Source organism: Odocoileus virginianus, chromosome 17, assembly GCF_023699985.2.
Source record: "Odocoileus virginianus isolate 20LAN1187 ecotype Illinois chromosome 17, Ovbor_1.2, whole genome shotgun sequence".
NCBI lineage: Eukaryota > Metazoa > Chordata > Mammalia > Artiodactyla > Cervidae > Odocoileus > Odocoileus virginianus.
The window spans coordinates 56,519,137-56,546,015 of NC_069690.1; the positions used below are offsets into that span (position 1 = coordinate 56,519,137).

General features: G+C 42.9%; 1 long non-coding RNA gene across 4 annotated transcripts in view; it reads right to left on the reverse strand.

Moving 5' to 3' along the window:
• Positions 1–26,239, reverse strand: part of LOC110145131 (uncharacterized) — a 30,729-nt gene extending 4,490 nt beyond the window's left edge. The window contains exons 1-6 of one of the 4 annotated variants that reach the window (XR_002316095.2): positions 25,259–26,239; positions 25,043–25,151; positions 23,622–23,741; positions 19,805–20,007; positions 14,984–15,158; positions 12,965–14,079 (exon numbers count right to left, since the gene is read on the reverse strand). This is a non-coding gene — a long non-coding RNA (uncharacterized lncRNA). Of the gene's footprint in view, positions 1–12,964; positions 14,080–14,983; positions 15,159–15,599; positions 15,834–19,804; positions 20,008–23,621; positions 23,742–25,042; positions 25,152–25,258 lie in introns of those variants that run through there. The other 3 variants (XR_002316093.2, XR_002316097.2, XR_002316096.2) reach the window with 3 other exon arrangements.
• Between the last annotated feature and the right edge of the window lie 640 nt (positions 26,240–26,879).

Sequence of the window (26,879 nt, forward strand, 5' to 3'; positions counted from 1 at the left end):
CAATAACAATAAAACAATTACAATATGTAATTGAGAATTAGAGAGTGACATAAATGTTATCAGCAGGGCTGACGGATTGAGCCATGTAGGATGCCCGGTTACATTTGAATTTCAGATAAAAAAGTGAAAGTGAAGTCGCTCAGTCATGTCAGACTCGTTGTGACCCCATGGACTGTAGCCCCCCAGGCTCCTCCATCCATGGAATTTTCTAGGCAAGAGTGCGGAGTGGGATGCCATTTCCTTCTCCAGGGGATTTTCCCAACCCAGGGATTGAACCCAGGTCTCCTGCATTGCCAGCAGACGCTTTACCATTTGAACCACCAGGGAATTCCTCAGATAAAAAGCAAATACTTTTATTAGTATGATTCATGCAATAGTAGGACAGTATTTAGTATATTAAAATTACTCATTGTTTATCTGAAACTCAGGAAAAGTTTTCTTGGCTCAGTGGTAAAGAATCTGCCTGCAATATGGGAGACTCTGCCTTGAGCGCTAGGTCAGGAAGATCTCCTGGAAAAGGAATCGAAACCCACTCCAGTATTCTTGCCTGGAGAATTGCATGGACTAAGGAGCTACAGTCCACGGGGTCACAAAGAGCTGGACACGACTGAGTCACTCACACTACCACTACCACTATCTGAAACTCAGACTCAACTGAGCAACTTGTATTTTATTTGACAGCCCTATCAATGTACTAAAAAGCAGAGACATTACTTTGCCAACAAAGGTCCATATAGTCAAAGCTATGGTGTTTCCAGTAGTCATGTATGGATGTGAGAAGTGGACCCTAAAAAAGACTGAGCACTGAAGCATTGCTTTCAAATTGTGGTGTTGGAGAAGACTCTTGTGAGTCCCTTGGACTGCAAGAAGCTCAAACCAGTCCATCCTAAAGAAAGTCAACCCTGAATATTCACTAGAAGGACTGATACGGAAGCTGACACTCCAATACTTTGGCCATGTGATGTGAAGGGCGGGCTCATTAGAAAAGACCCTGATGCTGGGAAAGATTGATGGCAGGAGGAGAAGGGTGTGACAGAGGCTGATACGGTTGGATGGCATCATCGATTCAATGGACATGAGTTTGAGCAAACTCCGGGAGATGGTGAAGGACAGGGAAGACCAGCATGCTGAAGTACATGGAGTTGCAAAGAGCTGGACATGACTGAACAACAATAACAAACTATCAATGTAGAAATTGTCCAAAAATGACAGAAATAAGAACATCAAGATACAGAAACAGGAAAAGCCATGGTTTGCTTGTAGAAATTTGAGATGGGTCAAGTTTTCGAGGAGGGTGTAACATGAATATGACTGCCTATAGAGAATGAACCAGATAATGAAGATGCTTGAAAGCCATGCAGATAGATTTACATTTGAAGGAGAAAAATACACGACTCTATGGAAAAGCACCTTTCCTCACCTCCAGTTCTGACTGCCCACTATCTCTCTTGTGTCCTTTTCTTGTATGAGCAGCCTCCCCATGCCCTCCGAGGCCCGCATCTGCACGTAATATTGGTAATATTTTGGCAATTGTTCACTATCTGCCAACTTGCCTATAGTGATGATTAGCTCCATCATTGCTGTTACTGCTTTGTCCACTTTCGAATTCCCTGCCCTTAGAAACTTAAAAAAAAAAAAAGTGATCTTTTTACCTGTTTCAAAGTTTGTTGCCCTTCTTAATCTGTGGATAAAGTCTAAACGTCCAAGCCTCCTCTTGAAGACGTCGGTCAATTTCGCTCAGCCTATGCAGTGTGTGTTGTCGCCACGTTCCGACATCCCTCTTCTTCCATGATCAGGTGCATCGTGGGAATTAGCTGGCGGTCCAGTGGGTAGGACTCCACGCTTCCTCTGTTGAGGGCGATCCTTTGATGCCTGATTGGGAAAGCACAGCAGCAACGACGCCAGAATCAAGTATGCCTTTATGCTCTCTGCCCGTGGTCCTTACGCCTTTCCTCCGCGTTCTCTCCAGGTTCGGAGTTGCTTTCTCTCTCTCCCCAGGAAGCCCAGATCCACCCTTAACTCAAGAATAAGTTCATCCTTCCTTAAGAAATCAGTTTCACCTTTGCAAACTGAAGACTGTGTTGATCAGCCAAGACCCCTCCAGGGCTCTTGTGTTTTGAATTCTCTTAGAAACCCTGATTTGAAGCAGTGTTCCAACTGTTTGCTTATATTCTCTCTTAACATTTCTCCCTTGTTTCATGGGCATAATTTTTATCTTTCTAACTAAACTATAATATTCTTAACCACAAAGAGAGCTTATAAAAATATTTTTATATCTCCCATGGTGCCTGCCATGCTTCTGGGCATATAGCAAATGATCAAGAAATACTTTTTGGTTTTAATTGAATTAGCATCCAGGGAAAACAATTTAGAAAATAGTATATAATTCATATCAAATGTTTGAAACTATCTTACGGAAATTTGTAGGAAAACCTGTTTTGAAGGTTAACCCTTCTGACTTGGAGTTTTCTTAAAAGTCAAAACATTAAAAAAAAAAACAAAAAAAACCTCTGAATATCTTTATGGGATACTGTATTTAAGGGTCATTGTCTGATTACCCTCAGTCTAAGCAACTAACATGATAATCATAACTAATCACTGTCTTAGGTATCAACTATATTCTGGACACTGTGTCAAGCAGTTTTAAATTTATCATCTCATTTAATCCACATATGTGATGTATACAGTAATTATTCCCTTTTTCTTTTAAATAAGAAGATTGAGGATGAGAAAGGTAAAAGAACTGTGCTAGGTTTTGTTTTTTAAAGCCTTACTGATCTTTTTGTGGCTGTGCTGGGTCTCGGCTGCGCCCGGGCTTTCTCCAGCTGCAGCCGGGTGGGGCACAGTATCTAGGTCACGGGCATCAGTAGTTGCATTTCATGGGCTTTAGTTGTACGGCAGCATGTGGGATCTTCCTGTGCCAGGGATCGAACCCGTGTCTCCTGCACTGGCAGGCGGATTCTTTACCACTGAGCCTCCGGGGAAGGCCTGCTGGGTTTAAACTGGGGTTGAATGGTAAGGCTTAAATGTGGACGCACAAGGGCAAGTAAAGTCACCCCGACTCCTGTCTGGTCCTTTGTCAAAGCCCAGTAGGGGAAATCAAGGCTCCCTGAGTTCAAGAGTTCTTCCGCAGGAGATTCCGCACCCATTATTTTCTATCAATCAAGCCCTAACATCTTTTATTTATCTCTTGCTGTTTTTTTTGTTTTCTTCTTGTTTCCACTGCTTATTATTTTCAGATTTTTTTCCTCTTGCTTAAAATATTATAGCAGCCCAGCTGGTCTGACCATCTTCAATCTCTTCCTATTCAGTATACCAATATATTCTCTAAAGAATGATCATATAGAAGATAATTCTTAACTTCATATATTATTGTTAAAAGGGGAAAATGCTTCAGTGACTTCCAATGAAAACTGAGGTATAATGGTATCAGATTTTCTTTGGATTTCTGCATGTGCTATCCTCTAACAGGACATGCTTTTTGGGGGTGGTGATCATATCTGATTACTTTTCATGTTTTGTTTCTGAGAATTTAGCACACTGCCTGCAGCTAGTAGATGCTCCTAAATACCGACCAGAACAACTCAGAACACTCAGTAAGAGCTGACCAGAACAAGATCGAAAATCTATGATTACAATACTGCTACTTCCTCGTTACTCAACTGCCGCTCTCCAGACTGCTAGTAATATAAGCTGGTGGTCCAATTAGAAAAGAATGTTTTCATCAAAATTGTTCATACATCCCCAATTGTTTTAAATGAACCTATTTGAGATTCATGAATATCCTCAGGGATTCAAAATAACTGATAATTCTTCTGAAAACCTGTTGAAAATGACCACTTAATACTTATTTATTGCATACTTTTCTTCACTTTCTTTCAGTCTCTACTTCTGATTTTCCCAGTAATGGCTATAACCTCTAAAGAAGGAAAAGAAAAGAACCCTGAAAAAGGATATTGATCTTTTGGAAATTCCCAATTTTAAATGAAAACAAATGAAAAAAATATATAAACTAAGGGCTTGGTAATTTCACACCAGGAAGATAATTTCACTTACATGCTTACTCATTGAGAGAATGAAGATATTCCATGGTGGAACGTAATTCTACCATGATTTTAAGAATCCACATTTGGTATTCCATTCAGCCCCAAAATAAAATTCAAATTTTGCAACACTTCATTTAGCAGAATATTAATCCCCTGAGCTTGGAAAGGGGAGCCAGTGTGAACAAAGTTTCACAGGGCCGATCGAGTGAAAAGCGCGCACACACCCATATATGTATGCACGCCTGTGCATGCACACGTGAAAGGAAATGGCTTTGAATGGCTACAGAAGTGCCCAGGTCCATGCTTAGAAGTTTGTCTGCTTTTTTGGCCTCTGATCTACTTGCTCAGAATAGACCAGGGCACAGGGCATGTTGGGATGAATAATTATTTAATCAAATAATTGCTCCATGCCTCCAACACCACTCCTTTAAGAACTGAGCTGGAAAAAAAAAAAAAAAGACTAGCAAATATGTAAATTGGAACTGATTAGAGGATTAAGTTTCACTAAAAAAAAAAAAAAAAAAAATTAAAAATTGGAATAAAAACAGCTTGCAAATCCCTGTAAGCCAAGACCTGTCTCTGAATTACAACACCAGCGCCTGTCGGCTGTGATAATTTCACTTCATTAAGTTCCAGATATAAATAGAGAGGCTTTTTTTTCCATCCACCAGTTTAAATAAGCATGGACTGAAAACACAGGGGTTATTTATCCACTCAGCTGTTTGTTATTGGGTCTTTGGTCTTGCTTCATTGTTGCATTAGAAATTTTCAAACACCTATATCCTGAAGCCAGGGACAATTCACCTCTGTAGAAATCATTTTAAAGCTGTTGCTTCCATGGCCAAAAATACTAAAAGAGTAAAACTCATCAAGTATTCTACATCCTGAAATGCAAAACAGACGTGTGGATGCTGCATATAGAGAATGCAGATAAATTAATAAGAAAACTTTAACACTAAATGTCAGTGCTTTGGATACTAGTACCAGATTGCTTTATACAGAAAGATAACATAAGATACGTTATTTCTCCCGTATGTTTAAGGGTTCATACTCAGAGTTTTTGTTTGTTTTTTTCATAAGTCAGTGGTTCTCATGCTATAGATTTTTCAATTATGTATAATTCAGTTCCTTCAAATTAACTGCAACTTTTGTCACCTGAAAATTTTAAAGAATAAAATTTATCACATGTAATGCCACTAATTCTAATCTTAAAAATAAAGTCTAGGACAAAAATCAAACCAATTGACTTAGAAGAGCAAAAAAGTAAACTCTTTATAGTTTAAGACCAGGATCAACAAATTTTTCTGTAACAGGAAAAATCAAGGGTATTATGTTGGTGCTTCTATAACCATTTAAAATGTAACTCTTTTAAAAATATAGAAGTTTTTCTTAGCATTACAGGCCTTACAAAAATGGGGGAGCATACTGGATTTGGGGAGAGAGCTTAATTCACCCACCTGGTTTAAGATTCACAAAATATTTGTGCTTTACCATTTTCTATGGTGTTGGAGAAGACTCTTGAGAGTCCCTTGGACTGCAAAGAGATCCAACCAGTCCATGCTAAAGGAGATCAGTCCTGGGTGTGCATCGGAAGGACTGATGCTGAAGCTGAAACTCCAATACTTTGGCCGCCTCATTCAAAGAGTTGACTTATTGGAAAAGACCCTGATGCTGGGAGGGATTGGGGGCAGGAGGAGAAGGGGATGACGGAGGATGAGATGGCTGGATGGCATCACCGACTCGATGGACATGAGTTTGAGTAAACTCCAGGAGTTGGTGATGGACAGGGAGGCCTGGCGTGCTGTGATTCATGGGATCGCAAAGAGTCGGACATGACTGAGCGACTGAAGTGAACTGAACTGATACCATTTATCATTTTTTCCTAGGTTCAAATCTAGCTGCTGATGAGCGTAGACATTAAATGAGTTTCAGTCAGGACTGTTTATCTCAGAAAACTCAAGTTGAAAAACATTTTAAGTCTTAAGGAGAAATGGCTTTACAAGATCTCTAGCTAATGTCAGTGGGCATTTGTCCATATACGAATATGGGCTGACATCTCTTGGTACCAACACCCATGACTGCTCAGGTGGGGCTGGCCACAGCGTCAGGGTGAATGACACAGCGGGGCTGGGGTCAACATGGCCATGTAACCTCTGAGCCGGGCTGGAGGCGCAGAGGCGGCTGGGGTCCGGCCTGACTTGTGCTTGAGTCAGGGCAGTTGGTTCTGTAAACCCTTGACTTTATTAGCCATGGTTTAGAAAACAGTTTCAAGAGACCAGTACCCAAGGAGAGAAGGTGATTCAGGAAATTGTTTGGGAGATCCTCAGCTTAACGAGTTTTGTTTCATTCTGGTCCATGGTTAACACTCCCCCAGCACTACATACATTGAAGAGAAAGCAGACATCCCCTGAAATGGCTTTATGTTACTTTCCTGTTATCACTAATGCCTGGATAGCTGAGGGGAAGAAAACTCAGAGCAGACTTAACTTCTAGCTCTGTCCAAGCTTTACTAGATGAAAGCAAGGATCAGCTTTGTTCCGAATCAGCGGAGATCCAGGGAATTGCAAGAAGGTTGCATCAAGGTCTGAAAACAGAGCTCACGTAGGCAGGCTTCGGAATGTGTCTTTAAATGTTGAAGCGAAGAATGAGCCTCCCAGAGCATGATGGGGAGCCGGAAGCTACCAGTCTACATGACATCATCGTCAACTTCCTTCGAAACGCACCAGTAGGCAATAGATATTGATTTATTTTAAATAAGCCATCCTTCCAGAAACTTTCTGGAGGATTTAAGCCTGGTCATTGAGACAAAAATCCTTTGTATCTGGCTGTATCTTTGGTAAAGTATATATTACATCCTGAATGTCTTGGTTCTCAATGTTGTGTTTGATGAGGTTTTCTAAAAATTTTTAAAGGGATTAACTAAATCCGAAAGCAGTCGTAATCAATAATTTCATACTTGTAGGAAGACAGTGCTTCCTGGTTACTTGCAGGTACCATCCAGAGGGCATTATTACTGAGTTACGTGATTGGAGGATGGGAAGGAGAAACAGACAAGAAATAAAATATCAAATTCCACTCCCTCCTATTCTCTCTCCACTGACAATCACGCATCACCAACTCATGCTTTTAACAATTTCTCTGTCAATGTGCCGGCCCTGAGAACTCTGCTAGACTTGCTTGAATTTGAGATCCTTGAATTAAGAACACAACCTTCATTTAGGTGGCGGCAACTGGAAAGTGTGCACGTTTCCATAGAGACGGGTAAGCCATTTCCTTTCCCACATTATGAGCACAGGCCTTTCTACCAACTCTGATTTCCGTCCCGTCACCCAAGGGTTTGGTGAGATTGGGGAGTTTGATCCGAGGGTCTGGCAGGGCTCCAGGCAGAACAATAAAAAAAAAGGCATAAATCATGGGGAGAAGAGGTTGACAGAGGCAGGAGGTGTGAGGGCGGAGGGTTGAAATACGGCTGCCTCTGCCTGTCTGTGGGACACTGAGCGTGCTTCATTTGGGAGACAGCACCTCACCGGGACTGTGTGGGCAGTAAGGATGTCAGTGGGGGCGAGGCTGCTAAGTGGTCATAGCCCAGTAACACTGGGTTTTCGTAGAAAACTCCTGATCCTCGGTTTTCTTATTCAAGATGTCATTGACTTGCTTACTCAAGTGGTTGCTTGTTTTTTGGGCGTGCTGGCGTTCATTGCGTCGCGTGGGCTTTTCCTAGCTGCAGCACATGGACTCTAGAGCACCGGCTCAGTAGTTGCCGCTGTGGCTTAGTTGCCCCAAGGCATCTTAGTTCCCAGTTAAGAGACTGAACCCACTTTCCCTGCATTGGAAGACAAATTCTCAACCTCTGGACCGCCAGGGAATTCCTTCATTGGTTGCTTTATCCATCCGTTCTGTAACTATTAATACTATTAAGTGCAAGGCATCATTTCAGATCATGGAGTTGAGGTAGGGAGGTAAGGGGCTTGCAGCATCCCTTTTAGACATAAATTCTACCTTGAAGGAGAGAGGCAGGAAGGCACATGCCCAAAGAGAATCAGGATATGAGCAGATACTAATGACAGCCAGGAGCCTTCCAATGAAGGGTTCTGAAAACAGGTGTGGGTTCGTATTTTGCAATGGCATGGACGTGTGTGCTGTGTTTATTCCACCCGAAAGGAGTGATTGGGCTGTGGAATTAATGGACGTCAGAAGTAGAGTCTCCAGGAGTGAGACTCCAGATGCTGAAATGGGGCACCAGGCCAATTAGCTGGCGGTGGGGACACGTACCCTGCCTGACTCCACAGAGTCTGGAGCCCCGGCTGCAGCTTCTTGTCCTGATCTCTGCTGGATTAATGCTCAAACAGGCGGCCACGCACCTGCTTAGAATGAACATACGCGAACTGTGCCAACTCAAGGGAAGGGAAGTGGAAGATCTTCCCAGTGTTGTAGGTAAAGATACATATATATTCAAGATAGATGGGATATGTTACTTTTTGGATCATTTAGGATTTGAATAGTCAGCAAACTACTTTTTAGATGATCACCTCATTTAATAAAGAACTTCCTTTAGCTTTCTGGTTAAGATTTAGGCTCAGATTTCACACAAAAAATATACTAAAATCTGTGAAGAAGAATGGACTAGGAAATGGCAACCCACTCCAGTGTTCTTGCCTAGAGAATCCCATGGACAGAGGAGCCCGGTGGGGTTGCGAAGAGTCAGGCAGGGCTGAGTGACTAAGCACGTGAAGAAGAAATATAAAGTAAAAGCAATGTTCTTTCCCTTGTTTCCCTTTTCTTTCTCCCCTCTTTCCCTTTCTCCTTCCTCTCCCCTTCCCTTGGTTCATTCATTCCTTGCTTCCTCCTTTTCTTTCTTCCTTTCATTCTCTCCTTCTTTTGAGACTGTTGCTAATTTGGGGACTTGGAGAGTTTAAAGACACAACTTAATCTGCTAGTGGGGAGAAAGTCTCATTACATTCCTGAGTATCTCATCAAATACCATAAACTTCCATTAACATGATGTCCAGAATTCTTGAGAAGAGACAGGTGCTGCCTGCATCATCACTTACACTCTCTAAAGCCGGTGTCGAGCTCAGGGTTGGTACAGCAAAGTGTACAGGCTACTGATGCTGCAGGTGGGAACCGTGAGGACTTTAGAGCTGCAGAGGGAGCCTCCGGAAAGAGTTTCCAACTAGAGCATAATCCCTTTATTCACATCTCTTTGCTTATCTTTATTATGCATGTGTGTGTGCATGCTAAGTCACTTCAGTCGTGTCTGACCCTTTGCGACCCCATGGACTGTCTTTATCTCCCATTGTTAAAAGTTGCCACTTGCTTCGCACGCTTTGGTTTGCATGTGAGTTACACTGCTGGATAAAGTTCACAGGCATCCCACTGCACAGAGAGGTTCTGGGGAAAAGCTGAGGCCCCTTGAAGCAGGAATCAGGACAACTGCGAGCAACTGAGTTCAAATGCTGGGCTGACCAGCCATGAGGCTGAACCTAAGTAGTAGTTCAAGATCTGTGTCTACCGCCATCTGTATAATGAAGGACCCAAGGACAGGGACCGAGCCTGGTTCATCTTTGAGTGTTACCCATGATCCTTGCCCAGTGATTTATACACAGAAAATGTTTAAGACACATTCATTCAATTGGGTTAAATCAACACTCTCAGAAACTGGGCAAGTGTTTGAGTTTGTTCTCATAGACTGTGGTTATGCATGCATGTTATTTGAATAAATTTTACCTCATTCATTATGCTGAAGCTGAAACTCCAATACTTTGGCCACCAGATGCAAAGTGCTGACTCATTGGGAAAGACCCTGATGCTGGGAAAGATTGAGGGCAGGAGGAGAAGGGGATTACAGAGGATGGATGGCATCACTGACTCGATGGACATGAGTTTGAGCAAACTCTGGGAGAGAGTGGAGGAGAGAGGAGCCTGGCTTGCTGCCCTAAATTGAACGGGATCACAAAGACTTGGACACAACTTAGCTAGTGAACAACCTCAACAGCAACAAACGCTGAGGGCACAAAACTAGTAATAATAAAGGGCTCCTGTTCCCACTGACCAGGGATAGGTATTATTTCTCTTAGGACTAAAAAGAAAAGTCCTAAGAGAAATAGTTTACTAAACTGGTCTATGCCACTGTGTCGTGTGGGGTTGATGTAAACTTTTACATGTCAAATGTCACTGAAGAGGAACTCTGACAGTTCAGTAGGGTGACTGGCTGGTGGTTCAGTATCCGGACACCGCTTCCCCTCCTGATGTCAATGGGCAGACATTATGCTCAGTTTCCAGTAAAGAAACATAGGCCCTAGGGTCAGAATGGAAGTTTATGTGGGTTGTCAGATACGTTTTGGTAGATTTTCCAAAGTATGACCGGATTTGCTCTTGAAATATGAAATTGCGTTTCTTTCCTTTTGCTGTAGTAGCTTTGGATGAGTGGAAACGGCAGCATTTTTTCTTTCTCTTCCCTTATGGATTCAGATGCTTAGATTTACATTCCTGCTTCAGTAGCCCGGCTCACTCAAGGGGATTTTTTAACAAATTTGCGTTTGTGTTTGTTTGTTTGTTTGTTTTTTAAGAAAAGTTAACAGGTACCTGGAACACATCTTCAGGCTAGGGTTTTATTTAGAGTCTGGGATAAATGAGCCGGACCAGTGTGAGTTATGGGGATCCCTGAGAGCTCAGCTGGTAAAGAATCCACCTGCAATGCAGGAGACCTGGGTTTGATCCCTGTGTTGGGAAGATCCCCTGGAGAAGGGAAAGGCTACCCGCTCCAGTATTCTGGCCTGGAGAATTCCATGGACTGTATAGTCCATGGAGTCGCAAAGAGCTGGACATGACTAAGCGACTTTCACTTCACTTTAGTGTGAGTGAGTGACCAGAAGAGCCAGCATGAGGCTGTTGTGGGTGTGTCTTTACGAAGCAGTGCATCCCGTGGAGGCAGAAGGGCAGGGTGGCAGACTCTGCAGCTGGCAGGGCCGTAGACACCTGACACCTTCTCTGAAGCATTTTGGGGGTGTTGAGAGTCCTGATGGTGTCATTCATGGATGCAGGGGTCCCTGAAGACCAAGAACCATGGGTTTCAGATTTTCCTTCTCTAAGATTCTCAACATGGGCCCCAAACTATCAGTCTCTGTAAAACAGCTCTCCGTAAAACGTCTGACTCTGTGGTTCTGACATGATTCTGGAAAGGTAGCTGCATCCGCAGATGGTGATGGATACCATTTACTTTCATCCTGTCAAGAGGAGCTGTGGTTTAGACAGGGGAAATCACAAAAGTCATTTCTGGTCCTTGCAGGCTGTAGAACAGATGTCGTTTCTTCACTAGCATCGAGCCATGGGGTTCATTTTCTTCCTGGCTCAATTGACCAAAGTTATGTCTTTCTTCATTGTTTTATTAGGTGCTGCTTGTTTATCATTTATCCCCCTAAAATGACAGGAATCAGGAGTACTTTATCTCCCTGATTATTCCACAAAGCAGGGAAAATAACCACTTCTTCCTCTTAACATCTGTGCATCGTCTCCCTGTAGTAGCTTCGCTTCTGAAATCTTTCTTATGATCACCATCACTATTTTATTATTATTGCACCTAGAACAGTGCCTTGCCAGTGACATCGTCCTGATAGCTGTTATTGAGGGTAAAATGAATCCGCTTATGGAACTGATTAACATTGGCAAATGGAGACAGGTTTAAATATCTTCTGGAAACAAATCAACTTCTCCTGGCCGCCACTCTACTTACAAGCACTTCCTGTTTTCCTTCTTTCTGCCTCACACAGGGCAGATCCACAGAAACTGGAAGTTTGTTTAACCCTTACAAATGGGTGTATGCTCTTTACTCCTGGTAAGAAATGCGGCGGGGGGAGATGAAAGTAAAGGGCAAACAGCAGCAAAAGAAAAGATGATGGGCTGAAGAGGGGAGTGGGGAAGGCATCCAGGAGCTAGCTTCGTCTATCCCAAGCGGAGCAATGGCAAAGCTAATGGTGATAATAATAGCTTTATTGAGTGTGTGTTGTGCCAAGAGCATACACGATTTGCTCACTTGGTCTAACATCAGGCCTTTGAGGTCAGTGATATGACTGTCCCCACTTGGCAGATAAAGAAACGGAGTGAGAGGGGTCAGCGGCTTGTCCACAACCACATCGCTAGGAAGTTCTCAGGCTGCGGTGGATGAAACCAGGCATCATGGGGCCACAGCCCGTGCTCAGCACCACCTATGGTACCCCTCTACAAAGCAAACCCCTTGGGCATCAGATGCCCAGTTTGTCTGTCTCACTGTACCTATGTCTTTTCATTGAATCATCGTTAACTATCTCGTGAAGCGGTTTTGCAATGACTGTTTTGGGGGCGAGAACATGGAGGCTCAGAAAAAGGGTGTGCACTGCCAGTGATTCTCCAGTTTCTAAGCAGCAAGTCAGAATTCAAACCCAGGCCTTCAGATCCAAAGCCTCTGCTCTCTCGCTGTGCCAAATGTCTTGTTATGAAAGCACGAAGATTTCTACTCGAACTTACGGGAACAACTACAGAGGCCCACGGCAGCAGCTACGCTCACAGCCTGCGACCTCCCAGTGAGGGACTCCTTTTAATTTGGGGGGGAGGTTTCACTTTCTATTTGCCTTCCAGTTTTAGATTTTTGAGAAGTAGCTTATTTATCTCCTTCTCATTGACTGGATCAGGCATCTCCATCCACAAGTATCTAGAACCCACACAATCTTTTAGTTTATTTCCAGCATGAGAGGTCAGAATGAATCACTGATCATATGTAATCATTTAAACTACAGTCATGCATTAAAAAAAAAATTAAATAGAATTCTCCTTTAGACTGATATCCAGAAGACAGGACTCTTGAGTAAAATATCAAGTTTAGACAAAATATTTTTAATTTCAAATGTAATTTCAAATGTAACTGTATATTCCCATATTTATATATTGCTATTGTGCTATAAAAGTTCTCCTCCTTAAAAACAAATGTGATAAATGGTTTCGTTATTATTTCAGTTTGGAAGTAGGCAGCTACAGAAATAACATTTTAATATATTCCAGATTAGACTCCATGCTATATTTGTAATAAGGACTTGTTTCCAGCGTTAGTTGGCAGATCGCTCACATGAACAATTATCCAAATAGCTATTAGGATATGATTGCGCTCATTTCCAGGCAAAGCAGGGTCGCCAGGGCTCAGCCTGGCTGCTGGTTCGATTTAGGTTTGACTTTTGGAGAAAGCCGCAAGAATTTGTCAGTCGTCCTGGCCGTGAGGGAGTCTCCCTGTCTTGAGGCGAGTCTCCTTCCTACTTGAAAACAGAGGCAAATGTGTTTTTCTTTTGTTTTATTTTTGCAGTTTTACATGATCTAGGGGAAAAAAAGGAAAGGAGAGGGAGAGCGGGAGGAAAAAACGTGACGGGGTAGCACTGCACAGCAAAGAAAAATGAAACACGAGGCAAGTGAGGGAGTCAGAGGCTTAACCTCGCGGCGAAGCACGGATGCAGAGGACACATTGCGAGCCACGCGTGGACCGTCCCCACCGCCCCACGATTAGGTCTCAGCAGAGAGGCTCATACTCAGCGTGATTTATAGGCGCGGATGCCAGAAAGAAAGGGTGTTTATAGAAATAGAGAATCAAGCTTTTTCCTGTTGCCCATTCATTATGCTTCTGCATAGTTTGGCACCTGGGGTTCCTGCTGGTTAATCTGGTCCAACACTCCAACCTAAGAACAGTGACTCTCTTAGATGAGGTGAAGAAAAGCTCCCTTTGTGCTCAGGCCTCAGGCTGGTGGAAAGATTATTTAGAAAGCCCATGCGCTTCTTGGGAGTGGGGCGATGCCTCCCACGGACGCCTGACGAGGGAGTCTTACGACAGGTCTCAGATTCCACCCGTCAACCACCAAAACCACCATCCCTGCCGCAGCTGGAAAGGTCTCTGTTCTTCTTCAGGTTGTGGGGTGGGAAGGCCTGAAGGTGCAAAGCAAAGGCATCTTTCTTCCAATCTTCAGTTATTGACGTCCATCTTGCTGAAGACTTTTCTGGTATTATCTGAAGGAATTCTCTTCAATGGAAGGAAAATACCATGGATTGAGGGAGGCATTTTTCTCTTGTGAAAATAGAGTAAGGACAGTTTTACTTTGCACAGAATCTCAGGGTTAGGGTTAGAGTTGAGGTCTTGCTTCCCATGGTTATTATCACAACCAAATTTGGTAAAATGGTTGATGGTCAATAGGGGACTTTGTGTTCTATTCTGAATGATTTCCCCTAATGCATTCCTCTCCTGACACTGGAATTCAGAGTGTTAGTGGAAGGAAGTCAAGACTCAGCCTTATAACTCTCCTAAACCACTCTTGGTGCAAGTGTGTAATTATTTTCATCAAATATTTATTGAACTCTTACCATGTGGCCAAATACTAAGCTCTTACAAATGCATGATCCCTTTGGTGCTCATGATGACACTCTTTGGGAAGTCTGATTGTCACCTCCATTTTATAGATATAGATGCAGGGTATCAGAGAGTGACAGTAACTCATCCGAGGGTATGAAGAGCTTATAAGTGATCTAGGATGCAGACCTAGATATTCTGACGCCTAGTTCAGGGCCATCTGGTTTCCTATCACTAGGAGTTGTATGTGCCGTGTGCTGAGTTGCTTTAGTCGTGTCCGATTCTTTACGACCCCATGGACTGTAGCCCGCCAGGCTCCTCTGTCCACGGGATTCCCCAGGCATGAATACTGGAGTGAGTTGCCATGCCCTCCTCCAGGGGATCATCCAAACCCAGTAATCAAACCCATGTCTCTTTTATCTTCTGTATTGGCCACCAGGTTCTTTACCACTAGCACTACCAGTTGTGTAAGGACCTATATTTTGAAGAAAATGTTCATATGCCTCATCTCACAAGAATCTCACAGTCATTGTCTCAACATAGAAAGAAGCAACACCAAGTCTGAATATAGACTTCTTACCTCGGAAAGTCAACCACCAAATCCTTTTCACTCTTTTGGAAGTTACAGCCATCTTCCCTCATGCACACTGTCAAAGGATGGATGAAATGATTCCAGACTGATGTGAACTATGGCAGCAGTCCCAACAAGCTTTGGCTCTTCTTTGTAGAAACAGTTAAGAATGGGATGAGGGATGCTGATAAAGAGAATAACCAGGAAAAACATCAGGGGAGAAAAGGGTGAGATAGATGTAGAATGATTGAGAGAAAGGGAGATCCTTTTGCTTTTCTTCTTGTCCTGTGCTTCCTAAACACGCTTTATTTTCAGCTTTTCTATTTTCTTAGAAAAATGTGAGATACAACTAATGAAATATGTGTAAATAAATGATATTGAATCAGTTACATAAAATTTGTAAAAATTAGATTTTCTTCTAAATCTTTATCTTAAAAAAAAAAAAACTACCAGAAAAAAAAAAAAAAGAGCTCTACTGTTGAAATAAAATTTCTTTCAAAAAGAAGTCACTTTCCATGCTGGTAGACTGTGTTAGAAAGCATTTAATCACCTCTGTTTAAATTCAAAAGAAATCTCGATTTTTGTTTTGCTCAAAAGTGATATATTTGAAATGTATTGATATATGAAATAAGCATACAGAGATGTTAAAGAAAATAAGGCATGATTGATTCTTAAACCCTAACTATTTTATGGAATCACGCCAAATATCATCAAAATTGGACACATCACATTCTCTGGAATCTTTTTTATTTTCTTTCCAGAAATTCCAGCCTTGGCTTGGCATCATCTAAATTTGTATTGTCAATTAGAAGGAAGGCTCTCGTTTCTGCTTGCCACAGTCTTCATTCTTCATTGACTTCTGAAACATATCAGGGTTGGAGGAAGCTCATATGATTCCCAAGGTCAAGGATATAACAAACTAGGAAGAGAACACACCCTCCTGTTTTATATAAACTCTTATTAAAATATGCAATTGCCTGGGGTATAATGATATTCTGCATGTCTTTCCTTTCTTTTTCATAACTACTGCTGAAATTAAAGTTGGAAAAGAGAGGGAAAAGATTGATATTGTTGGTCGTTGGGGTTTGCATTTGACATTCCTCAAATAATGGGATGTAATACGGTTATGCAGAAAACAGATTGATTTTTCACAATTTTCCCACAGAGGTAATGGGGAACAGACTGGAGGAAATTCCAAGGTTTCACTGGGGGAACTATTTGCTACACAACTGAAGAAGAAAACAAACTCAAACCATCCTTTTTTTGCAATTTTCCCTTCAATATTTTTAAGTGGGAAATTTGCTAACCAATTTGTTTTCATTCCTGTGAGTTTCAAGAATTTGGGAATATTTTCAGTTTTACAGAAAGATTTCAGAACGTTTACCAATTGGGCGAATTGCAGGTGATAATAGTTAAAATGATGGTGTTAGAAATGGAATTTACATAATATATTCTTCCAGAAATGTAAGGTATATGTTTTAAGAGCTGTTTCTTATTCCCCCTCCACTCTTCTCTGCCTCTCTACATCTCAGTAGACACTAAAAAGTACTATCAGTGGATTACTGATACTGAAACAGGACCAGAGGTGTTGGGACGTGGGCCCAATGTCACACAGTTGGTAGAGGAAATGCTGGAATCCCTCATTCCAGTGTGCACAGACTTTTATTAACGCTGAAGAAAGGAATGTACCCGTGAATTTAATTTCCTTCTTCTTTGCAGGAAGCCAGTCAACTCAGTCGGTTAAAGCACCACCGTGCTAATGAGGCCAAGGTCACTGACTTGACCCCTCCATGGTATCTTTAGCATCTCATTTACAAAGTCTCATTTTTTGTTTCCAGCCCCAGACAATGGACTTGCAGAGAATAAAATTTTGCTCAGTTCCCTTTATAATCAGAGTGTGGATGCTTCATAGAAAACCTGCTCTGACCACTAAGAAAGTAATTCAAAGCCTTTATTCTAAAATCCACATCTCCAAAATAACAATGTCACTACAACAGCCAGTGAAAATTAGTCAGCTTCTATCTTTGGTTAATAAACATTTATCCCTTTTCTTTGTCCACTCATTACATCTCTCTGTGTCTCTTACCCTGGTATAGGGAGAGAGTTGTTCCCCACTGCTCAATAAAGAAGTAGCTGTAGACACAAGTCTATTCAGGACTAGTTTGGGGCCACTCCTGGTAGCTCAGACGGTAAAGAATCCGCCTGCAATGCAGGAGACCTGGGTTCAATCTCTGGGTTGGGAAGATCCCCTGGAGAAGGGAATGGGGACCCACTCCAGTATTCTTGCCTGGAGAATCCCATGGACAGAGGAGCCTGGTGGGCTACAGTCCATGGGGTCGCAAAGAATCAGACACGACTGAGCAACACAGACACACACACACACACACAGTTTTTAGACCCAGCCCCAGAAGTCCTCACTTTCAAGACTAAGCCCTGTTAAGGCTGAGCACTGAGGCTGCAAGAAAAAATAATAACAAAAAAGCACCACGTAGGTCTCTGGGTCCCACGTGCCCCGGACTCTCTCATGAGCCTCATATTTAGTTCACATTCTGTAAGTCTCCTCTCTTCCAAAGGCACGGAGTCTTCACGCTGCTTGTGGCCGGCAGAGAATTCCAAACATTCCTCAGATGCCCGGTCCTTCCAGGCATGTCCTGTGCTGTGGTCAAGAAATGCAACTGGAAGAGGGTGGGGTGGTCAAATAACACTTTTACAGCCAGCCTGTGATGAAGGGTCAGGAGAGGAAGCCGTGCAAGCATCCTATGGAAAGATGACTGCTGAGGCCATGAAACATGAAGGGAGTCAGAGCGAGATGTGTGGAGTTAGCCCTTTCTCCATCCAGCAGCTACAGACATCGGGCCCACGACAGGCTTCTCCAGTTAGAACCTTTGCTTCTGCTTTGATGCGCCCGCCTCTCTTGGCAGCACTTCTAGGATCACAGTTTCTCATGGGGCCACACTCAGCCAGCTTTCAGGTTGGAAGGCAGTCTTGTCAAGTAATGGGACTAAAGGCCTAGTCACAGTGCTTCCCTCCTATAGGTGTCGCTGTTTAAGCTGAGGCTTCTGGAGAGAATGAAGGATTTCTCTCAAAGCAGCAAGTCATCAGGGGATGGGAATCTAGACCCTGAAACTGCTGACTTAGAGGAAATACACTGAAGGTGGGAATCTTTCTCCAGCTTGGTCACTCAGTCTTGTCCAACTCTTTGCGAGCCCAAGGACTGTAGCCCACCAGGCTCCTCTGTCCCTGGGATTTCCCAGGCAGCAATGCTGGAGTGGGTTGCCATTTCCTTCTCCAGGCCATCTCCCTGACCCACGGATCAAACCCACATCTCTTCCATTGGCAGGTGGGTTCTTTACAGTTGAGCCCCCAGTGAAGTGTGGTCTTCTTGGAGCCCTTAAATTGCACTATGGAGAATCGACGTCTTGTCTCTCAGGGCTATTCATGAAGAAGATTCTACTCACAAGTAGTATGCTTGCCTTCTTAATGTGGTTTCAGCAAAGTACTTGAGGGTGAGGCTTTGAAGGAAAAGTATTAATAACTTGGCTCTGAGCTCACAAAGGTTGGACCTCTTTGTACCCCTCAGAGGTGGTTTCTGAAGGGCCACTAGACCCAGATGCCTTTGCTGCTTCGAAAACACCCCCCCCATATCTGATTCCCAAAGCAAGTGGGATTTCTGCAGTTTTTCTATGCTGGCAAGTCAGCCAAGTGGAGTGCATTATTTCATAGTAAAATAAACCTTCCCTTCTTTTTGTTCCACGGGAAATTACTCGGTGTGGAGTCCAGACGTGTCACCCTCACATCTCCACCAGACTTGCTTCCTTCATCATTGTGGATCCTGCTGCACTGAAGAGTGATCGAAAGTCACAGAAGCTTGGTTTTCATTCCTCTTCTTTTGTTACTTCCTAATCTCCAATTTCATTCACCTCCCTCTCCCATCTCACCCATGTCCACGAACGGTAGCAGCTTCAGGTTGTACACACCTCGTTGCCCCACGAGTGGGTTCAGAGGAAGAGAGGCTCTGTCTTACCAGGACTGCCTTTTTCATGAGACATATGAGTGAGAATTAATTCATGCAGCTATAGACATACTCACGGTTGTTTGCATCCTTCAGAGAAACTATTTTCCTTTTTCTGGTGTCATCCCATCATGAGGACCACGTCAACATTGTGAGTGGCCAGCAATACAGCAAATCAATTGTAGCAGACCTCTGCCTTGCTTCCCAGTCCCATGGAGAGGAGACAGAGAGAAAATGAGTTCCTGAAGCACTGTCGTGGGTGTTTCTCACAGGTGATCCGTAAATATCATTTTCTTACCGTTGTGGCAGCTGAGAGAATGGTATTCTGCTTTACATGGCTGATTAGTTTCTGCCTTTAGCAAAACTGGTTTATGTTTAAGAACGTAGGTACAAAATGTCTTATTTTAAAGCATGTGATAGAATAAGTTGACCACCCATTTTTAAAAGTCCAGACAATAAAAAGCAAAAGTGTGCATACTAAGTCACTTCAGTCATGTCAAACTCTTTGCAACCCCATGGACCATAGCCTGCCAGCTTCCTGTGTCCATGGGATTCTCCAGGCAAGGATACTGGAGTGGGTTGCCGTTTTCTTCTCCAGGGGATCTTCCCGACCCAGGATCAAACCTGCGTCTCTTGCGTCTCCTGCATTGGCAAGCGGGTTCTTTACCTCTAGCGCCACCTGGGTGCGCCAATACCCCAGTGCCCAGTTCAGCTTAGGGAGTTAGAGCCGTACACCGGTGGGAACCACTCCTTGGGTCAACCTTCCCATGAAGCAATTTAATTGAATCTATTGCATTGTCACAGTCAATGAGCATTACCTTGAAAGCCCATCTGAGCTACCGAACCCCCCGTCCACTGCTGGAACCGGGGAGGGGAGAATGGCAGTTACACTGTTGATGTTTCAGTGCTGATGCCAGTGACACTGGTCATGGACGCGTGAAGCCTGCACTTCCTTGGCTGTGTGATGCCTGCTTTCTTCCTTTCCGTCTTCTCTTCCTTTCCACAACCCCAAGTTCTTGTGCTTAAGAAAAGGAAAATATGACATCTCAGACACGCTGACCTAACCTGTGCACAGAAACACCTTAGACTGATGGAGTGGCTAAGTGAGGCAGCTGAGGGAACTCTTCAGATCCGGACCGGAGCCAGCAGGGCAGGGAGAGCCTGAGTTCCCATCCCAGCCCTCTTGGCTGCTGGAGGAATCCTAGCAAGTGATTAAATCTCCCTCGTTGTCATCTGTCAAGTGGAGAGGAATATGTCTTAATACCCACAGGAGAGGGATTCTGTGAGGTCCAAAGAGACAGCATGTATGAAGCTCACAGTGGCAAGCATAAATTAAGCATTCAATAAATATAAATGTTATTAATCAAGAATGTGAATGGAATAGAAATAAACAATAGTCACAACTTGAAAATATAGCAACAACTCTAAAAGATTGAGCAAGAATTTATTCAGTGATGGCATACTCTATCTCTTAACTTCAGGCAATATTATTCCCTTAAACAAGCAGTCAAGAATATTAAATGTCAAAATAAAAGATGATTTATGAAGCTTATCACTCCCTGGCAAGCTTCCACAGAGTAGCTAACAAAGGCATGAGTGGGTAATTCATGACCTTGCTTGTTGAGTGGGAAATATTTGCCATTGTAACTTTGCTAGTTCTTTCACTGGCCTGGTGATTCTGCAAATTAATTAGTACTAACACTGGTTGTAACTTGCGTCCACCAGTTGAGGGAAGGTAAATCATTCATTTAAGGCGTGTGTGAGAGAGAAAGATGAGGACTTGATATGATACCCTCTTTGGCTTCGGAAGTTGAGTGTTGAGTTAATAGAGGGAAGAAAAAAGCATGTAAGATCAACTTTCAAAATGTTCAATTAATTAGAATAATATATTCCAAAGCTTAGCGTGGTTCTTGGCATAGTTTAAACACTCAACAAATAGGTTTCATCATCTTCGCCATCAATACCATCTCTACTACCATCTTCATTCAAATGCATTCCTCCTAGCTTTGTCCCAACAAGACATCTCAAGCTACGTCTGCAAGCCGCTCGCATGGCACCCAGGCAAAGAGAAAAACCACTCTGTCTACTAGCAATGGATAAGACACGTGGGCCGATGAGATGCAAACTGCTAGCACATCAGACCCCAAAAAGCTGCTGCTATGTTTTGCAGTCTAGTTGACGACCAAAGCAGCTCATGGATTGAGGATCCAGAGAAGAGCTCGCCACTTTGTTTAGTACGGTACCCTCCATTAAATACTTGGCATCAGGTCTTCTCATCAGGTGGCTGAAGTATGGCCAAAGGATTCAAATGAGCTTACTCACTGGAGAAGACCCTGATGCTGGGAAAAGATTGAAGGCTGAAGGAGAAGAGGGCGGCAGGGGATGAGATGGTTGAATAGCGTGACCACCCAATGGACATGAACTTGAGCAGATTCCGGGAGAGACTGGAGGACAGGGAAGTCCGGTGCGCTGCGTGCAGGTCATGGGGTTGCAAAGAGTCAGACAGAACTGAGCGACTGAACACCACCACCACCAACATTAAATACTTAGTTTGATCTGTTTTCAACAAAAAGAGTAGTGATTGTTAATGGCTATCTGTATTCACTGTGCACTGGAGAGTTTTAGAAAACTGGGTGAGATTTCTTGGCCTGAGGTTAGTGTCGTTGTCCAAGTTCAGACTTCATTTCCAGGGACTCGTGGTTTGGAGTCCCAGTCTGGAGCTGCCGTTCCAGTTCGCCCCCGGCCTGCTGCGGCTAGATTGAATTTGCTGTTTCTGGACTCGAGTGCTGAACAAGATCCTGGTGCCCCAGGTAGGGGATGCTTGACCATAGAGGAAGAAATCTCTGCCGGCAGTCTCCTCTGCTTGGAGAATGGAATCACGCATTAATATGTGGTGAAAGTACAGTGCAGGCATTGAACTCCTGTGTGCAGCCTATTAAAGCACCAGTGTTTACTTTCTTCTGTGGAAAAATAAAGTGTGTCTCCTCCCATAAGACTGTCCAAACAGAGTCAATATAGCATATTAGCAGTAAGATCAGAGTTAGCCCCTGGCACCTCGGGAGTTTACGTTGTTCACGGTTTCCAATAGCTTTCTGAAAAACCTCCTTAGTTTTTGTCAGTTTTGCAGAAATTATGATAGAATCATTGGAACTGTAGATTAAGGACAGCACCACGATCTGTAAAGAGTAAACCTTTAAAAATGTGTTTGGTGCAGGAGAGCCGTTTACCAAATCCTGATCTGGACAGATGATAAAACGAGGGAAGGAATGCCATGGGGAGCGCAGACTCACATCACTTTAACTTTGGTTCAGGGTGGGCTCTTCCCAAAATGATTTGTGAAGTTATGATTCTGAGACTCCCAGTTCCTTCCGCTTCCTAACTCTCAACACCGCTGCAGTTTAAGTCAGTGAAACTCTAACAAGTTTTATTGTTTTTTTTACTGTAAACATTGTTTTCTTCTGAAACATCCCACCCTCGCCTTCTCCCAGAGTCCACAAGTCTGTTCCATACATCTGAGTCTCTTTTTCTGTTTTGCATATAGGGTTATCGTTACCATCTTTCTAAAGTCCATATATATGTGTTAGTATACTGTATTGGTCTTTATCTTTCTGGCTTACTTCACTCTGTATAATGGGCTCCAGTTTCATCCATCTCATTAGAACTGATTCAAATGCTCAACATCACTCATTATCAGAGAAATGCAAATCAAAACCACAATGAGGTACCATTATACGCCAGTCAGGATGGCTGCTATCCAAAAGTCTACAAGCAATAAATGCTGGAGAGGGTGTGGTGAAAAGGGAACCCTCTTACACTGTTGGTGGGAATGCAAATTAGTACAGCCACTATGGAAAACAGTGTGGAGATTTCTTAAAAAGCTGGAAATAGAACTGCCATATGACCCAGCAATCCCACTTCTGGGCATACACACCAAGGAAACCAGATCTGAAAGAGCCACATTACCATTGTATCTGAGAATTTGCTAGTATTTTAAAGATAACTAATTTTTTCTAGTTTTTTTTTTTTAATTGGAGGAAAATTGCTTTAGAGTGCAGTGTCGGTTTCTGCCTTACAACAATGCAAATCAGCCGTAATTATGCACATATCCGTTCCCTCTTGAGCTTCCCTGTCCTGCCTCCATCCCACCCCTCTTGGTCATCACAGGGCCCCAGACTGGGCTCCCTGGTTATAGAGCACCCTAGAGTGGAGTGAGTCAGAGAGAGACAGTAACGCCTGTTAACACAGATGTATGGAATCTAGACAGGTGGGACAGATGAACATGCTTGCAGGGAAGGAATGCAGACGCAGGTGTAGAGGCTGGACTTGGGGACACAGTAGAGGAGGAGAGGGTGGGACAGATGGAGAGCGTAGTGTTGACATGCACACACTGTTGTGTGTGGAGTAGATATCTGCTAAGACGTTGCTATGAAAGGTGTTCTTGAACTTGTTCCCCATCCCACAACTTCCAAACATTCGGTCGTTGCTGGAAATTTACCCACCAGTGTTTTACAAGGTTCAGTCTTTTGAGTTACTCCAAGATAAAATTCTATTCTACCTCTCCCCAGAGCCCCCAGCCACCCAGGTAAATCCTGTGTGAAGTTGTTTCATTTATCCTGCAGCATGAACTTCACTCACAGAAGCAGCTTTTTGATGGTGTGGAGTCGAGGAGAGAGGATATGACAGGATGAGGACACCTTGGATGGTGAACAGTGACCCATATCCTGTCTTTGTTCAAATGGGCATTTTGGACTCCATCTGGGAATTAAAAAAAAAAAAAGAAGACGAACTGAGGCTTTTCTTTCTGTCTGAGAGTAACATCTTTCTTTTGTCCCCAGATAATCATAAAAAAATATTTCTGTAAAAGACAGATATGATCCCTTTAAATCATCCAGAGCATACATTTTTCACCAACTAACAACTGAAAGAGGCCTCATGTTAACATATGAGGACAGTTCAGTTGGTCACTATTATAAATCTTTGTTTTTGCTCAAACTATCTACGAATGATGAGGTAGTGGCCATTTAATTAGGCAGAATCACACAAGCCATCCTTTAATGCAAAAAGGTAAAATAACCTTTCTTTCCTCTTTAAATGATCTTTCTTTTCTCTTTTAAAGGAGTTGGTCATTGGTTGAGAAGGAAGAGAAGAGATCATGCATTTGGGGGAAAATGTTTAACAGTTGATCCAAATAAATATATTTTAATTAGGTTCTCTTTCTGTTTTTGTTTGTTTTTTTTAAGGAGTACTATGGAAGTAAGTGTGATTCTAAGTCATATAGACTCACATGATACGAACACAGTGATGGAAAATTTTCTTCTTAGCTCATTATTAAATACTATGGTAGTAAAATTGACCTCACATTATAGAATTTTGAGTCATACATATAGAAGAACAGTCTGTCCAAAATGTCCTTATCTCTGAGGTCCCCATGGCACTTCCTTTGTCACGTTATAGTCTCTATATTAGAGATTTTGCCCATCATTGAGTTTTCAGCTATTATCTCTGCAGGGAAGATTGTTAAACTGTAAGCTCCAGTCTCAATTTCTCTTGAATTCTATCTGCAAATAATATCTAGACATTTCTATTTAAAAGTCCTTTCAACTCAAGCAAACCCTCAAGCAGCATTTTTTAATCTATTCTTTAAAAGTGGTACTCCATTGCAGATTTTTGAAGTCAGCATTCTGCCAGCATGAACTCATCTACTACTTTCAATTGAACCTCACATTTATTCAGTTGACGTATTCTGTTATGACCTCCTTGCAAATATTAGTAATTACTATACTGGATTTCATCTCCCTGTGTGTTTGCATATGTGCATGCTCAGTCCTGTCCGACTCTTTATGACCCCGTGGACGGTAGCCCGCCAGACTCCTCTGTCCATGGGATTTCCAGATGAGAATACTGGAGTAGGCTCTTTCCTACTTCAGAAGATCTTCCTGACCCAGGGACCAAACCCATGTCTTCCTGCATCTCCTGTATTGGCAGGTGGATTCTTTACCACTGCACCACCTGAGGCACCCTTTAAATCCCCATTATAGCTTCAAAACCACGTTTACCTTTTATTAATTCTTGGCAAAAATACCTTCTCATATGACCTGTTGTTGTTTCTACTTTTTGGGTCACTCAGCAATTTGTTATGTATCATCTTTCATGTTGTCTCCTCAACTTAAAAAAAAAAAGTATAATTGTATGATTGTTAAGCATGGCTTTATGTCCCCTTCCCTCAAACTGATGACCCAGGGAAGTTCAAAGTGCGGTCGTTGCGTGCTCACCTGTTTCTGACTTCCAGGCCTGATGACTGAACCGAATGAGGTGTTTACTTTCTGTAATCCTCCTGCTCACTGACATCAGTAACTGAATATTAAGAACAAACAGATTGCTGAGCAAAAAGTCATATTGGATAATTTAGGAAATCGGGAGGGGAAGAGGATTCCACAAAGTCTAATACAATACTATTTAAAAAAAGATGCTTAGCTATTCTCTCTGTTCTGCAAGCAGCTATTAGACAAGAACAGACACCTAGGATAGAAAGATTATATGTTAAAGTGTGCCTTTTTATTCCTTAAAGTACCAAGTAGAAACACTGTTGTCATCACATTTTTAACAAAGGTAAGCATGAGGAATACCCCAGCAGAAGGCACAGTTAAGTACTGTAGGAGTCTCTCCAGAAAGCTTTGCCGTGCTGTGAATCACAGCTGTGAGGCTTATCTGCAGAAAAACAGCCAGTGGTTTTGGTTATTTTAATACACTTGTCACCCCCACCTACAGTACTTGTTGAAGACTCCTAATCCCCACCTTACTCTACAATTATGTCGTGCAGACAGTTCTAAGACAGGCAGTACTGTCATTAAAATGTGCGCCGTGCTCCGGTCCTGCTGAAAACACCAAACGCTTGTGGGCAGTCCCGGTGACCACACGCTGAGGCCAGTTGCAGAAATTCCCATCCTGGTGGCCGTGCTGGCAAAAGCCTGTTCATGAAACACGAGCGTCGCTGTGGCTTCCACGTGCTCCCCGGGCGGGGGGATACCCTTTTCCTCTAGGCTCTTTAAGGACTGGCTTAGAAGTGTGAGATGCCACCTGCTGGAAACTGATAATATGGACTATCTTGCAACGAGACTTGACCTGTGTCCAGCTGCAGAATTATTAAATTGATGTTCTCTGCCCTTCATTCTTCCTTTTCTACTTTACATGACTGGTATATGCCCTGGGCTGTTGCATGAGCTAGGAAAACCTCTGCTTCACTCCGCTCTAAACAAGCTTCCGTTGTTATTATTATTAATAAATAATTTATGGTCTATTATTTAAATAATAATAATTATTATTAACACATTCATTATTATTATCACTTTTGGTTGTGATGGATCTTCGCTGCACACAGCTTTTGCTAGCTGTGGTGAGCAGGGGCTCCTCTTTGCTGGGCTGCAGGGCCTCTGCTCTTGCAGAACCCAGGCTCAGCAGTTCTGGCACACGGGCTTAGCTGCCCCGCGGCACGTGGCATCCTCCCCAACCCCAGCTGAACCCGTGTCCTCTGTGTCAGTAAGCGGATTCTCAACCACTGGACCACCAGGGAAGTCCGCAAGCTTCCGTTTTAAGATATAAATTTGACCTAATGATCACTTTGTAGGACTGGGGAGACTCATGAGAGAGAGAACAAGCCCAAACCCGAGGCAGAGTTTGCTACATCTCAACTTCAGAAATGTTAAAGTAGAAAATATTGAAAGAAAACTAGGTTATCACAATAGTAGTGTTCAATTGGCATTCAGCACAGCTGAGACAACAGAATTACATTATGTTTATGGTTTGGTTGATTAAGTAGGAATAAGGGATGACGGCGTTTGAGAATGTTTTGCCATATACCCTGCTTGGGATTATAACAGAGATTTGCAGAACTGA